The sequence below is a fragment of the Sus scrofa genome, chromosome 1 (genome assembly GCF_054392235.1).
Source record: "Sus scrofa isolate SSC_HxYL_T2T_F1_AM1 chromosome 1, Sscrofa_HxYL_maternal_Yorkshire_Landrace_v2.0, whole genome shotgun sequence".
NCBI classification, from domain to species: Eukaryota; Metazoa; Chordata; class Mammalia; order Artiodactyla; family Suidae; genus Sus; species Sus scrofa.
In genome coordinates, this window is record NC_139383.1 from 133509867 (window position 1) to 133526814 (window position 16948).

Here is a 16948-nt window from a genome sequence, read left to right on the forward strand (position 1 = left end):
AACACCACTACCACCAAGTTAAGGCTAATCAATACTTCAGGATTTGAGAAAGTTTCCCCAAATGTCACTCAATTCCTTGGGACCTGGCAGTTTTCCTCTCCTTAAAGCATAAGACTGCTTCTCTTCTTGGTGTTTTGGCCTTAAAAGGAAAAAAAAGTATTTTGCAAACAGGTACCAAATCAATCAAAAGGTTAGCATTCTTTTTATTTTAGTGCTCTTTCTTAATGGGCAAAAATTGATTGATTTGTTCACTTAGAACATCCTTAGCCTTAGGGCAGAAACAGTACTTTGTACACAATAGTGGACTGGATTTAAACAAGAGAAAGAAAATCAACATTCAAGAATACAGTGAACTTCAAAAATGGAAGAAAATAGAAAAAGTAAGGTCTGAAAGTACATTGGAATTCTAACATATTTTAAATCTAATGTCTTCGTTTTAAGTTGTATTGAATTATCCTGTGTGTACTGGTGCTTTATCTTAGTTGGAAATGTATTTACATTATGACATCTGAATTCATCTGGATAGTTTATATTATCACCTTAGTTTCCTTTAACTACATATACTTGGTGTGAAAAAAAATTAAGGTTCTTCCTCAATAAATCTGCAATCTCTATTGCTTCCTTCCTTCTCCACTGCCATATTGACTTCAAAACTACTTTGAGGAAGAGGCTTCTCTAAATGGAAAGTTGGTTGACCTTTCAGAAAAGACAGCTGGTGGAAGAGAGAAGCTGCTATTTCAGCTATCCCTGGCTGGAATAAAGTGAGAAGAACTACCAGAACCTAGTAACATGAATTTTCTTTTACTCTGATCTTCTCTCTGACCCCATTCTACTACTTATCCTTTGGGCTTCTGGAAGTAGCATGCCCCCAGCACAATAATTTATATTGTAGGAGAAGTGGTTTTTAAATTTAAGTGGTCATGAGCGTCCCTTGGGACACTCGGAATCTCTAAGATTAGAGATTCTAAGTCTGAATCTCTATAGGGTTAACACCCAGGAATGTTTATTTTTCAATAACTTTCCTGGTGACTTTGATCAGGTGGTCACTCTGAGCAATACAGACTTAGGAAGATAGGAAAAGTGATCTTAGGCTGTGCCAGTGCCAAGCCTGGGGTGGGTAGACCTATTATATTGATATTCCGTCTCAGAATATGTACTCAATACATATATAAGTTTGAAAAATTGTATACAACATATAAGCACCATGTGTTCTTTACTTGCAAATGTTTTTCCTTCTCCTTTAATGATTTCCAAATAGATAAGTGACATCCCTTAAGCATTCTTTTGCTTTGGTAACTTATAAATCACTGAAAAAGGAGAAAGTTGAGGTAATATAGACTAATTATCATGGCCCTTTTGGTTAATTCCAGGTAAGTCACAGAATACTTGAAATTTGAAGCTGGAAGGACTTCAGAAAAAATTAGTCCTGGGGTTTTCTTTTTTTTTTTTTTTTTTTTTTTCCCCTTCAGTTGAAGAAGCTTTCATGCAGAGAGATTAACTAACTTTAGGATTATTTTTCAAATGGGGATGATCTGAAATATTACTGGAAAGTTTTTAGCTGTGATCTTAAGTAATTCCTAGGTGTCTGCTTAATTTTTACCCCATCTCAGTACAGATGGAAAGAGCCACAAAAAAGAACTACGTAAGTAAATACAATTAATCATAATCAATCATGTACTGTCTTACATTTGCCTAGAACCAAAATACTGAAATGGACACATGGTATCCTGCTGGTTCTAATTTTCCACCAATTCATTAAACATTTCATGCTTTGCATGTGACAGCACAAACCTTTCAACTTCCTATTATAATTAATATTATGAAAGGCACCAAAGTGCCCAAATATGTGCCATAGAGTCCTTGAGTGTGGAATGGCCATTTCTATTACAGAGAGAGTATGCATAAATAATAATAATAAACATTATTATCATTTTCTCTGTATCAGCCTCAGGACTTCACTATATTCATCTATAAATGTTGGGTTTGGGCTAGATGATATCTAAGAATCTAACAGTGTGATACAATTAACCTAAAACACAAGGACTGGCATAAAGATGTCAATTTTTAATTCAAAACATATAAAAATATTTGAGAAATAATCATCTCTCCCACCACCATCATTTCACTAGGGTTAAATTTTTAACCCCAAAAGCATAGGAAACACATAATTTCAAAATAAAGATAACTTTTAACTTGAAAAAAAATAAACTTAGTACTACTACACTGTCTTCATGTTTTCCTTATTGCTGTAGATTCATAATGATTCTCTCATGGGCTCACGCCAATCAATGAGTGACTCTTAGGGAACCACTGCTATAAAGTTCTTCAAAGAATTTAGAGACAGTGTTCCCCTGGGTTTATCTAACACAAAACTCATGCCTTAGATGCTTCTAAATAATGGATTTCCTAATGTTAGAACAAAAGGGTGTGTGGTGATTGTGGGTGGGTGCTTCACAGTATAATCCCCTTTCAGTGAATAACACTATATATTCAGAATTCTCTTGAAATAAAGAAGTGTTAACTTTATTTCATCCATCATTTTAAAAATGATAATATTTACCCCAGGAAACTTTTTTTTGCACATAGCACCTATTCCTATTCTGCAAAACCAGTATTCTGCATAGCACAAACTCAGAAAGTGGTCTATGATTTCCCCTAAGTCAGCTCCATATCCTGACCTGCCAATTACAGTTCATGGACCCACTGTTCTCCCACTTCCCAATGGTAACTTTAGAGGGAGATTTGACCTACACCCAAGAAATATTTGTTAAGTGGCCTGGGAGTGAGCCCAGCACTGCAGGGAGCAGGCTACCAGGCCAGTTCAGAATCAAGCCCCGTGGGAGGAAGGCTTGGTTTTCATGAGGGAGATGGTGCCCCCCCCACCCCCGCCTCCCCCCATAGCGCAAGCCACATTTTCTAGGCCTTCTCTCTTCTTGATCACTTCAGTAGGTTTGGCCATGTATAAGGGCACCAGCGTAAAATGGGCTTACACAAGATAACTCTGACTTTTCTCTCATGTATATAATCACTTACATAGTCCAGGGCAGTGATTCTCAAAGCTCAGCTCCTGGGTTGCAGCATCAGCACCACCTGGATCTTGTTAGAAATGCTAATCCTTTTTTTTTTTTGCCTTTTCTAGGGCCGCTCCTGCAGCATATGGAGATTCCCAGGCTGGGGGTGTAATCAGAGCTGTAGCTGCTGGCCTACGCCAGAGCCATAGCAATGCCAGACCCGTGCCACGTCTGTGACCTATACCACAGCTCAGGGCAACACCGGATCCTTAATCCACTGAGCAAGGCCAGGGATTGAATCCGCAACCTCATAGTTCCTAGTCGGATTCGTTATCCACGGGAACTCCTAGAAACGCTAATTCTTGAGACCTCCCTGACAGCTACTGAATCAGAGGCTCATCAAGCCCTTCAGGTGGTGTTAGAACTTCCAGTTTCTTTTCTTTTTTTTTTTTTTTTTGCAGCTGCACCCAGCGCATGTGGAAGTTCCCTGGCTAGGGGTAGAATCAGAGCTGCATCTGCCAGCCTACATCACAGCCACAGCAATGTTAGATCCAAGCCACGTCTGCAACTTACACATAGCTCACAGCAATGCCAGATCCTTAACCCACTGAGCCAGGCCAGGGATTGAACCCAAGTCCTCATGGATGCTAGCTGGGTTCCTTACTGCTGAGCCACAATGGGAACTCCAGAACTTCCAGTTTCTAAATTGTAGAAGCACCGCTCAGAGGTGGCTGGTGCAGGCCTGGAATGCGGGTCTCTGATCCAAAGAGTCTTCTAGGAACCCAGGCCCCTTCTCTCTTGATGCCTCACTCACTATACCCAGGACATTTCTTTTGTACAGGTGATTCCAAATGACTCACTACCACGTTTTCAGTCATAGCATTCTGTTCCTCCGGAAACGTGTTCTAAGCCAGGCTCCTCTTCTGAGTTCTTCAGTCTTTGGCCTCATTCAGGCCTTCATCAACTCCACCTGGACAGCTGTAACCATCTAACTGTCTCTGTCATGCTCAATGATGTACTTCACCTCAGTCCATCCCACCTAATGAGCAGAGCTTTCTTTTTTAAAATGTCATTTTTTGTCTTTCCTACTAGATTCCCCAGTGGCAAAGCCCAAACTGCAGAAAAGGTCACAGAATCTTTCAATTCTAGGCACCTCTCTTTCTTCTCAATTATCCCTCTCTCCCTCACCTGGACACCTTCTGGATCCCAGCTACAGTGAACCTCCAGAAGCTCCCACACCACTTTGCAGGGCCTTTCTCACCTTCCCCATGCTTGGTTATGCTTGCCTTCTTAGGCTCCCACTGTGGCTGTTCCTACTTATTCTAGAATACTCATCACACTGTACTATAATTTTCTGTGTGCAAATCTGTCTCCCACATTAGATGGGGAGTCTCTTGGAAGCAGGTACGACTACCTATTCAATAAACATTGCATGCCCACATTGTACCTAGAAGTTCTTATCCTGAGGCCAGGAGTCTAGCTCAGTGTCAGTGTCTGGTGGCACCCAATAATGGCTGATTTAAAGCATGAATACATGAATGTTTTCTCTAAATTATCTCATGGATGTAATGATTGTCATTAATTTGTGGGTGTCCCTGAGAAACACAGATGGAAACATCACAGTTGCTAGTAATGTCTTGAATCTGCTAAATTCAGAAATGGGAAAGTATTTTCAGAATAAGTATTGGACTTTAAAGAGAAAAAGGAGGTGAGAAATGAGAAAAAAAACCCTGGGGTCAGGGCAAAAATGGGAAATTAATTTCTTTCTTTCTTTCCTTGTGTTTTTAGGGCCGTACCCAAAGCATATGGAGATTCCCAGGCGAGGGGTAGAATCAGAGATGTAGCTACCCATCTATACCACAACCATAGCAACACAGGATCTAAGGCAAATCTGCAAACTACACCAAAGCTCACAGCAATGCCAGATCCTTAACCCACTGAGCAAGGCCAGGGATCGAACTTGTGTCCTCATGGATACCAGTCAGATTCATTTCTGCTGAACCACAACGGGAACGCCAAAGATGGGAAATTTCTAGGCTCCTAACAAGGAATGTCTTTGTACTTGGGGAAACTGGGCAAAATGAGTCCTGTAAAAGTGATTTCAGCTCTACAGAGAAACAAATATTATCCTTCCAAGTTTTTAAGACTTAATGGCACCTGTCCTCTTGCTGAGCAGGAGGTGGTGAATTATGCTGTCTGCACACTAATGAATTTAAATTCCCTCAGGCATAGTCCACTGTGATGCCACTTCAACCCTGAAATCTCTCCAGTTTTTGAAAGAAGAGAGAATGTCCTGATGTTGAAAGCATCACTTCTGATTATCTGAAAAATAAAAGTCCTTCCAAGTCCAAACCCGAGATCTTAAATTCAAATCCTCGTTTTTGAGAATTTCTCATGTAATTCCCTGTTTGGATTGAAGAGAGCTCTTTTCTTGCCTAATCATGGGACAAAGGGTAATGAATGCTTCTGAAATTCCAGACTAAGTTAGAATCAAAGACACTTAGCAGAGACTAGTGGTACTGCTGGAGCTCTCAGGAAGAGGCAGAAGGGCAAGCCAATCTTTTTATGATCTGCCCTGTGCCAAGACCTAGCTTCGTTTATTCCATCAGTGAATCTGTTCTGGAAGGTTATGTTCATTATGGTACTTTTGTCACTAATTGGATAAGAAAAACAATGAACATGATTGCCAATATTGTTACTTTTCATAATGAACCACATAATATATACACAATTTCAATGAATAATTGTTGGATATAAAACACTATGGACTATAGCTACAATCTGTTTGTCAATGATGGAGATACTATACAATACAAATAAAAAATTCCACAATCTTTTCATAATTTTCATGAAGGGCCCTTCTAGATGCAAATTTTTATTTATGTAATTTTCATAGGATGTAATTTGACATAGTCTCTGTGTCCTAAGCAAGGGGTTTGTTGTAAACACTCTATTTAGCTCGCAATTACCATACAGTTAAATGACTAATCACAGAAACTCACTCCATGATCACTGACAAAAATGGCCACATTTACAGCTGAAATTAACACTGAGAAATATGAATCTGCCTCTCACCCATACCCAGGAAGTCAATCACAGAAAAATGTCCCAAACTTGACTACAATTCTGTGATGAGATACAATTAATCTATGCTTTCTGAGCCAGAAATTTTTATATCTTAGGTCCCGAGGTCCCACTCCAAGCACAGCTGAATACAATGAAGAAGACTGGCCTGAATTCATTCACAACAGGGTAAGACATTCTCCATGTCTGGATGAGATGCTTGAATTCTATTTCACAATGTTTTTCTTCCCCATTCACCTTTCTCTTCTGACCTACCAGATAAAAAGATATTGATGGTTAATGAAATATACTTATGAAAGGAAGATCCTATTTTTCCAGCTCCCATTACCCTGATATCAGACAACATCTATTTCATATGAGACACTACTGTTAGGGCTGGAAAATTCAGACAATGTTGCCAGGAATACCACAGACAGCATGAAACAAGTGCCCCCATTTCATTGCTACCCTTGAAAGGTTTATCCTTTCACACTGAAAAGGTGTTGGGGTCTTTTGGCATGTGTTGCCTGTGGTTAGCTCTCTTTCCCATTCTCCACTGTGGCTTGTTCAAAATATCACTCTCCCCACATTTTCTCTCCTACTACATTTCCTAGTATTTTCAGCAGATGATCTTTCTTCTTCAGACCCAGATACACTAGAAGCCAATACCCAGGAACTCTCCCAACATGCTGAAACCTCTGTACCCACCTCCACCTCCCTTTTTTCATCTACATGTTTGCTGTGTCTTTACTCATCCTCACCTGCTTCTCTCCTGATACCGTGAAAGAGGTGTTTCTCCCACAGTCTAAAACCAAGCCCTTTAAATAGCTAAATCCTGGACCCTATCACCTTAAAGCTCTCCTCTTCTATATTTTCAACTGTTAGTACATCTTTCCCGCAATATCTCAAATCAAAAGACAAACGAAAACTTTCTATCAAACTTTTTGCTCCTTAGAAACCAAACTTCTTTAAAGAATTGCTTCCAACTCATGTGCTGCAGTGGCCAGATGGCAAAAATGACCCTATAATGCACCATTCCTCCTGGTCTTCAGTCCTGCCTTGGTTCTCTCTCTTTGAAGCTTCACTGGACTTGTGAATCACTTTTGGGGCAAAAGGATACAGGAAAGGGACACTGTGTAACTTCTGATGTCAGGTCAAGACAAGTTTTGCACTTTCCACCTGGGTCTCCTGGAAACTCGCTCTCAGGGAAGCTATTTGCTGCTAGTCCAACTAGCCTGAGATTGCTGTGCTGTTAGGCAACCTCAACCGGCCATAAGGAGAGGTGGCAAGGATGCCCATCCAGCCCCCAGCAGTTCCTATCATCCCAGGTGAGTACCAGCCATGGGAGTGAGGAGCCCTCTTAGGCAGCCTCTGGGAAGGATCCTTGCTTGACTTTTCTGGGCTTCTGGTGGGGGCCATCAATCCTTGACATTCCTTGAATTGCAGCTGCATCGCTCTATTCCCTGCCTCTATCATCACATGGTGCTCTCCCTTGTGTTCTTTAAGAACACATCATTCTGAATTGACAGACCACTCTGCCCCAGGACAGCCTCACCTTAACTAATTATATACATAAAGACTGTATTTCTAAGTAAGGTCACATTCTGAGGTGCTGAGAGTTAAGACTTCAACCTATGTTTTTGAGGAACAAAATTTAGCCCATAAACAGACCTCAGTTTAGAACCACTCAGCTGAACTCAGTCAACTCACACAACTGTGAGAGATAATTAAATCATTAAAAAATGCAGAATCTGCAAAATGCAATAAAGCAAAGTGCAATCAAACAAGGTGCACATGTGCAACTACTGCTCTTCCTCCATCAAGTCCATCAAAATGACCAAAGAAATTTGTAGGCAAAAATAAATTCATCACATCCTCCCCCAAAACAAAGCAGGGTGATATCAGCTAACCAGAAACTTGAAGCATGTCTTAAGGATACAAAGCATATAGCAGCAGATGAAATGAGGAAGCAAAAGCACAGCCAGAGAACCAGGAGCAGGCTGAGGAGAGAACCCTTGAACTAGTGAGTCCTGCTGCCTCCACAGGGTCCAGGGAAGTGCCCGGGTGCAGAGCCAGTCTTCCCTCCCCTCAGCTCTCACTTCATGCAAAACAGCTGGGCAAGATATACTTGCTCATTTACAGATGTTACAAAAATAAAGTGGGGCCTCCCGGGGGATGGGGGTGTCCTACCTTGGGAAGTGGAGTCAGAGGGACAAAGAAGCAGTGTCCTTGACAAAGGAAGGGCTCCACAGATAGGGTGGAGAAAAGCCAAGGAGGGACACAGCTCAGCGCTGGGGCAGAAGCCATGAAACTGCTTCCTATGTCCACTCACCCTCTTCTGCCCCCACAACCCTGGTGGGCATGGTACCCTCATCTGTCCGGTCACCCAGACTAAAATCTTGTTTATAAAACCATCGGACAATCAGAACATTTGGATAATATGACCCTCTTTGTATTTATTTGCATTTGTGTAATAGTTCACAACAAATAAAGCACTTTCCCAGGGATGGCTATATTTAGTCTTCCAGGCCAATCTTGGAGGAAGGTAAAATGGTATTCCTTTGGAAAAACGAGTAAATTAAGCTCATTGAGGTTAACTTCCTTGTTAACCTTTGCTGCAGTAAGTTAGCACATTAACCAAGACTTTGATATCTAAGTTCTTGGAATTTTCTCTAGCATTCTTGTTGAGTCTTCTACATTAGAGTGCTGGTTTTTATCTTACGATGGACCCCTATCATGTCTTGCAAGAGGCACCTGAATTCTTATGCCCACTAAGCAGTGTCTGTACATTAAATAAAAGATCACAAACACATCCAAAGAAGCCATGATGAATAGAAGACAATTAACTTGTTTAAAAAGCACCTTTTGTCATTTTTATAATCAACCAATATTAAAAGTAAGTGGCCTTTTAAAAAGGCTGAGCATCAGTAAAATAACAGGCTTACGAAGCATACATTACAAGATTTGGGGGAACTACAGGGGCTTTGAGTAGGAATGTAACCCTGAACAGATGATCCTCCCTTGGTCCTATCATTCCTTCAAAAGTCAATCCATCATAACAACTCCACTTAGGGACGCTGTGGGCCTGGTGGTTAGAGCTGCAGGCTGGAGCCAGATAGATCCTGAACAAGTTTCTAAACTTTTCTCAGTTTAAACTTCTGCACATACTTACTTCACTAGGTTGCTGTAGGGATTGAATAGGATAATTGGTTTTTATAAATTACTTAACACAAAGCATAGAACATAGAAACTGATGGATAATGATGGATGTTATCAATAGCACTATTGATAGAAACAATATATTTTTGGCCTCTTCCCTACCTCAGTCAGAAGTCTTTCAATTTCTGTGCCAGGATGCTGCATGGCTGATGTGTTGGAAGCTTGCAGAAACCTGATGTAAGAGAGGTGGTCTCTTTTTCTCTGCTTTCTTGCTATACAGAGTTCTTGCCTCTATTAAGCCAGCAACAAGCCCCAGGCAATATTACCTTTTCAGGATGAGAACAGGCTTCCACATTGGGGCTGTCAGAGGGAATTTGGGGCGTGTGAACCATTTAAATGAATCAGACCTGACAAATCCGATCTACCGATTAAAATAATGTTGTGATATTTACCAAAAGTACATATAGCAAGTTAAGACACCTCTGACAGGCAGACATTGATTGCCTATTCTAATCAGCTGGTATAATTTAGCTATCACCAGAAGCAAAGGTAAATCTGATCATAAGTCCCATTTTGATGCATTTAAAAACCAAGTAAGACTTTTGTTCTGGGTTTGCTACAAGGTGACACAATCTACACATTACGGGCGGTCACATCATGTTTCATTTGGGTGTTAGGAGAAGATCTGATTTGACATAAACAGGTGCCAAACAAAGTGTTTAAAGCAATTTCACCAGGTGCCAGTATATTAAGACAGACAAGAGGAACGATAGAAACCCACTGTCTGCGTATATTCACTAAATAAATTTCTGATGCTTCTGGGACTTTATCAATATTACTTAATCAATATCCCCACCATTTCTGAGCAGAATCAAGAACCACAGCCTTTAAAGAGACCTCAAGGAGTTACTTTGTCTAAAAACCCTGGAGCAAGGACATTGTTTAGGAGAAGCATGGTCTGCCTTTCAAAACATATTTGTTGAATGAATGAAAAAATTCTCTTCTCCTCCCATCCCCAGAAGGCTGCTTTGCCCTGGGGGTATGAGAGGGGATGAAAAGTCTGGATTGGCCCCAGGGGTTTAAAGCCCTATCCACTCACTTATTTATTATTTATGCCCTGCTTACTTCTAAAAAAGATTTGAGGCAGCTTACAACAAAAGATACCAACAACGAAGAACCATATCCTCAGTCATCCCTTGCAGGGTTTTATTATCACTTTCATGATCATCCAAAAGGAGTATTAAATGGTTATTTGCATAAGATGCTATGCCAGGGGCTGAATAAATCAGGCAGAGACAGCCCTGACCTCCGGCAATTTCCATCCCTTCAGTTTGTCTTCATTCATTTTTTTGACAAATATTTATTCAACCCATTCCACATGCAAGCACTCCTAGGTTGTGTGGGGGTGGCAAAAATGAATCACACGTGGACCCTGCCCTGCCCTCAGGAAGTTTGCAGACAAGCGTAGCAGGCCCAGGCCAAGTGTTATGGGCTAGTGATGTGTGTGTGTGGATAAGACACACACCTAAATTCCTTCCAGCCTGGCAGAAAGGATTGGGGCTGTGAGAGAGCCACAGAGATGGGAAGAAGGTCAGGGGAGATTGCATCTGCTCCTTGTACATCCCAAAGAGAAGCCAACCAAACTATATCAGGCTGCAGGCTATATACTCTGAAGGCGAATTCAGCCTTCCCCAAGCACCTCTTTGCCCTCCTGCCTCCTCCTCCCCCTCCTTCTCTTCCCATCTGGAAACCCTAAGCCCTAAGGCTGTCACAGCTGCCTGGTTTTACCTTTCTCAGAAGGCAGGCATGCCATCTTGGTGATGTCCTGGGGTACAAAAACCTACTTGGACATGATCTTTACTGGCTGTCAGGACAACTGTGGTATGGATTCCTTATCTACATCAAGGCTGAAATAACTATCATTGTTTGTGGCCACGCCATGCCTAGGAGGATGGGATCTTAAAAAAGGACCATGCCTGGGCATGAAGGAAGCAATCCTGACAAAATTCATAGTTCTTGGAGGCCTGTGGTTGGAATGAGAATTTTCTGGGTGCCCTCAAATCCAGGACTCAAATAACTTCCAGCCCTGTGTACCTAGAATGCAAGGAGTGCCCGGAGAGAACATCCTTGAAGGGTCTCAATAGCAGAAGATCTGCTCTCCAGCCAGACTGCAAGGAAGAGAAAGAAACTCTTCGGGTATAGTCCTTCATTCCTTGGAGCAGTTCTTTAACTTCAGATGATAGAAGAATCTCAGGGACGCTTGAAAAAGTACAGATTCCAAGGCCCCATCCTTGGAAACTCTGTTTCCTCAGGAAGTCTATGAGTGGGTCTTAGAATTTGGATTTTTAATAAGGTTCATAGCAGCTCTGAGGAGGTGGTCTTAGGCTCACCTTTAAGATATACTGCCAACAGGAGTGCTCATTCTAGGAGGAGATCCAGAGAGCAGAACAGGTGTGTCTGTCTTTTGTCCACAGATGAAGTCCTAGCACCTAGAACCCTGCATGGCTCAGATCATATACTCATTAAATACATTGATTTAACTAATGCCTGGGACATGCCCTGCCTCCTGGTACTCTGGGAGTGGAGGCCTTGGCAATAGTTCATGGTGAGTGAAACCATGAGGAAAGTGCAGAGGTATAGCAGTGTCTGCAGAAAGGACTTGGATTATGTAGATGTGGAGGGAGGTGGTAGAGAACCAGTCTATTTAAGAGGAGAAAAGAAAGGTGGATCTTGCACTGACTTCAGGGAGGTGACAGGCTGAGGGTAGGGATGGGTGGGCTTGGGAAAGAAAGGCTTTGAGGTTTAGTCCAAGGGTCAGAGATTTTCTTATTATATGGTCAAGTCACCCTTCCCTCCCCAGGCTTCTGGAAGAAAGAAGATCCTGAAACAGAAGTGAAAACTGGTCAGCTGGAGGCAGGATTGCAGGCCTGAGGGGGTGCAGGCAGGGCGGGGAGCTCAGGGCCGTGAGGCACAGTACACAGGGGCTACCTGCTCTGACCTCTAAGGAACACTGAGCTGCTCTCACTACCACACCCCAGACAGCAGCTGCCTCTTCTGCTGAGATAGAGCAAACCCCAAATAGGCTGCTTTTGGCCAAGGCATTTACCCTGTGGCATTTAGCCTATTGTCAGGTTCAATTTATTCTTTGGTCTTCTGACTGGCTTTGATATAAAAACAAGTGTCAATCTAACTACGAAGAGAAATCCTACAACTTTCTTCAAGGACTCATTGCCGGGTCTTGTAATCCACTGTCAGGAAATTCTCATGCTTCATGTCCCATGTGAGTTAGGGGGAGAACAGAGAGCAGTTCTGACGTCTCCTGATGCCATCGTTAGGTTTCTTAAGAGCACTAGTAAGCATGGGGAGATCTGGGCTCTGGCAATTATTCAAAGCAAGACTGGCTGCTTTACAAACCTTGCTATCATCCAGGACGGCTTTGTTGACATTTTTGTCTGGTTGCTTTTTCTTTCACCAGTGGAAGGAAAGAGGACACTGGACATAAACCAGTGGAACTGGATTTCTTCCCAGCATCATCATGCTTGAGGAAGCAACGAATGCATCCAGAATCTGGTTTGGGGCAATCTGGGAAAATTCCCTCAAGCAATATCTTCTTCTCTAGAGTTCAGATGAAGCACTCATCTATGGATGACTCCATAAGGACATCTATTTCCACACCAGAGATGTGAGATCTAGATTCCAGCGGTTGATATAACTCTGCTTAAGAAGTGCAAACTCTCCAGACCTCATATTCATCTGCAAATGGAGTGGGTTCTTCTATCGATAGTGAAAAATCCTCCAATGGCTTCTCATCACACTTGAAATTACGAGTTACAATGTCCTAATATATCTAGGTGATCTGGGGTCTGGCTGCTACCCCCATGTCCCTATTTCTTGCTCTGGTTCTTTGCTCCTCCAAGCTTCTTCCTACTTTGGGAACTTTGAATATATCCTCTCCTCAAACTCTACGCTTTCCCCTTATCCCCACACCTGTTCGCAAGGAATGCGGAATGCTGTTACCCTAGCTTTTTTTTTTTTTTTTTTTTTGCATGACTGGCTTCTTCATGTTATTCAAGTATTAGTTCAAATGTGATCTTCCCAGAGAGTTCCCTGTGGCCATTCAATCGAAAGAAGGGCTTCCCCATTCATCCAAACACTCTCAATTATATTCCCTGATTGCCTTTTTTCAAAGCACTTACCATTACCTGGAATAGTCTTGTTTGTTTGTTTGCTTATTTATAAATAGTTCTGTTGTAGTGTATTATAGGCATCCTAAAAATCACTGTGTTATATGAAATTACATACTATAAACCATGGGGCTATGGAGAAAATGGGGTTGAGGACCCGACATTCAAAAACTTAATCGGTGACACTCTGAAAAAAAAAGATGAAAAAAATAATAAAAATGGCAGCACAGCTTTATATATGTTTCTTGGTCAAATATACATAAATATGTCATAAGTATGTCCCTTTATTTAAAAAAGACCTGAAGTTTGCCTGTAGAAGTGGGGATGGAGTGGATTGTAGCTCATGAGTTATTGTGATGTGGGGAAGGAGGGTTATGTGAAATTGGATGGCCAGCTGTTTAACATCACATGTGGCTCATAACACACTCCGAGTTGAGGTAGCTGGTGGATGTCTGAGGTGTGTACACAGGTCCATTTTACATATTCCTATGTAATATTATTTGATTCAGTGTGGTATAGCTTTCTGAATTCTATTATTTCTCATAGGCGAAGTCATGCATAAGCAAACACAAAATTCGAACTGTGCTTAAATTGTATTCCCTGATGTATCAATCAGGTTGGAATAAATTCTCATTTTCAAAAGAAGTGTTATAGGAGAACTGATAGCATTTATTTGTTCCACTCACTAGAATTTAAGTTCAGGGAACTTTTCTGTTTTCTTTATTGCTATATTCCCAACATCTAAAAAGCCTGGCACATAGTAGGCTTTCGATTAGTATGTGAGGAATGAATAAATGAATGAATGAATTAGTTAATTAATCTTTCTTCAACTTTCTTCCTTCCCCACATACTAGCAATAATCTTTCAAGGGTTTCAGTGATCCTCATAGGATCAGAGGGGTTTCAAAATCACTGGTGGGGGGAGTAGGCATGTGTTCTCTGAAGACAAAGCAAAAATGGAAAGGAAAAAAAAAAAAAACCTTAAGCCTAAACTACTGCAAATGATTATGATATCCACTTAGGTCCCTCTCCGTTTGTGGTCATGAAAGATCTCTAAGGCTCCTTCTATCCATTACAAGTACACACTTCTAATAATGGGTTGTTTTGAAGAGGCAGTGCAGAACTACAGAGGAAGATAGGGTCTAGAAATACTACACAGAGCCCCATGTTGTGTGGAAAGGTTCTTGGAAATAATTCCATTAGGAAGGAAAGAAGCCTCAAGTCTAAATGTAGACAGGCACATTTGCTGGGAAACCAACTTCCGTCTCTCCTCTCCATACACGTGTGTCTAAGACCTAAAATTTAATCACTCTTCTACTAAGTCAGAGAATAGAATTAGAAGTGGCTTTGAAAGGTCATCCTAGACAGGTTGGTTATGTCATATTCCTAAAGGGTTTGAAAATTGTTTGAATTTCAGGAAAATTGTCTAGCACTACCACATAAAAGGTCAAATCCGAAAGCCCCCAAAGAGCTAAGGAATGTTCTTCTACATTTTATCTGATTTAAATTCTCAACCTAAGAAAATGTGCCCTAAAAATGTAAATGTTGTGGTTGAGCTACTTTAGGGTATCAGGCAAAACAGGGACTATTTTGTTATGATTCTTTACTTCCTCAGTAACTGCTCAATCTTATGGAGAGTTGAGTGGAGTGGCAAAGTAATTACATGGTGAGTACCATATATTTACGATTATTTATGTTTTCTAGATTGGAGTACAGGGTAATTATTTTTGGTCTTATTAAGTGCAAATTACCAAGTAGTCTTCAGGAACATGTAATTACTATGTACTGTAGTCACATGCCACTTACCAAGCAAAATGAATGCAGTGAAAATTTTATTTAATACAAGCAGAATGGTGCATGTAGTTTTATGAAGCAAAGTACAGAAACCTGCCTTCCTGTCATGGGAGAGGAATCAGATGCAGTCCTTCTTGGGTTTTTTGGGGGTGTTTTTTTGTTTTTTTTTGTTTTGCTTTTTAGGGTCGCAACTATGGCACATGGAAGTTCCCAGGCTAGGGGCTGAATCGGAGCGACAGCTGCTGGCCTACACCACAGCAACACAGGACCTGAACTGCTTCTGCCACCTATACCACAGCTCACAGCAATGCCAGATCCTCAACCCACTGAGCAAGGCCAGGGATGGAACCCACAACCTCATGGTTCCTAGTCAGATTTGTTTTCTCTGCACCACGAAGGAAACTCCAGAAGCAGCCCTTCTTAAATTAGGCTATTTCCCCAGTGAACCAGATTGTTTCTCAAAGGTTGGTGCTCAGGAAGAATGCAGATGCCTGGGGCCCCATCCCAGACCTAGAGAGTCCCACTGTCAGTGAGGCCCTGGAGTCTGTGTGTACTACAGTGAGCAGCAAGCATCTTCCCAAGATTCACAAAACACTGAGAGCAGGTTACCTCTAAACACAAGAGGTGGGAAAAATGCATCCAAGGTGGCATGAATGTTTCTGTTTTTCACTGACTCATTTGTGTTCTTTTTAGACTGTGCTTTGACAAGTGTCCTTGGGCCCCTACCCCTTGCAAAGAAATAGAAGTCTTGTTATATGTTGAGTGTTCCCTGTGAGTTATGAGTTACGTTTTCTATTATATCCAGATCATCTACATACAATTTAGTTTGCATCCTTTAGATTCTAGTGAACACAGGTGCGTGAACACACACACACACACACACACCATGTGAGGGACAGAAGTACAGGGAAGAGCCAGAGGCTGAGGAGTGATATGCCAAGTAATTGAGACAATGGCAGATTTTGCTCAACATACATTTCCTGCACGCTTACTCTTTGCAATGTAAGTTTACTTTCTATGTCCACTCATTCAATAAGTCTTATTTCCTTAATTGAGATAGTGGTTAACGGCATAGGATCTGGAGTCAGTCCCACTATTTACTAGGAAACCATCAGTGCAATGTCTTAACGTTCGTGTGCCCACCCCCCAAATTCTGAAGTTGAAATCCTACACACTCCCAAAATTATGGTATTAAAAGGTGGGGTTTTGGGGAGGTGATAAGGTCATGAGGGTGGAGTCTTCATAACTGGGGTTAGTGCTCATAGGAAAGAGACCCCTAGAGAGTTCCATTACTCCTTCCACCATGTGGGGACACAACTATAAGTCTGACTACATCAAAGGACCCTCACCTGACCATGCTGGTACCCTGACCTCAGACATTCAGCCTCTAGAACTGTGCGAAATAAATTTCCATTATTCACAAGCCACTGAGTCTGGGGTATTTTGTTATCATAATCTGAACAGACCAAGACAATGGACAACTCACCTCTCTGCTCACTTTCTTCATTATAAATTAGGGGTAATAATACCTATCTCAGAGTGTCCCTTTGAGGGAAAAATGACCTAATGCCTGCAAAATGGTTAAAACACGGCCATGACCGATAAAGGTCTCAAAAAAAGTAGCTATCATTGATGTATTAAACATGAAAATGCTGCATTCACATATCCAGCACTTGGATTTTCTTCCTTACCACCTTTCTGAAAAGAAAAATCAATAAGACAATTTTTACACATCTCT

General features: G+C 41.5%; 1 protein-coding gene across 15 annotated transcripts in view; it reads right to left on the reverse strand.

Annotated features, from left to right (window-relative positions):
- The window catches only part of SEMA6D (semaphorin 6D), a 597185-nt gene that overhangs the window by 186404 nt on the left and 393833 nt on the right, over positions 1-16948 (reverse strand). The window lies entirely within an intron of this gene.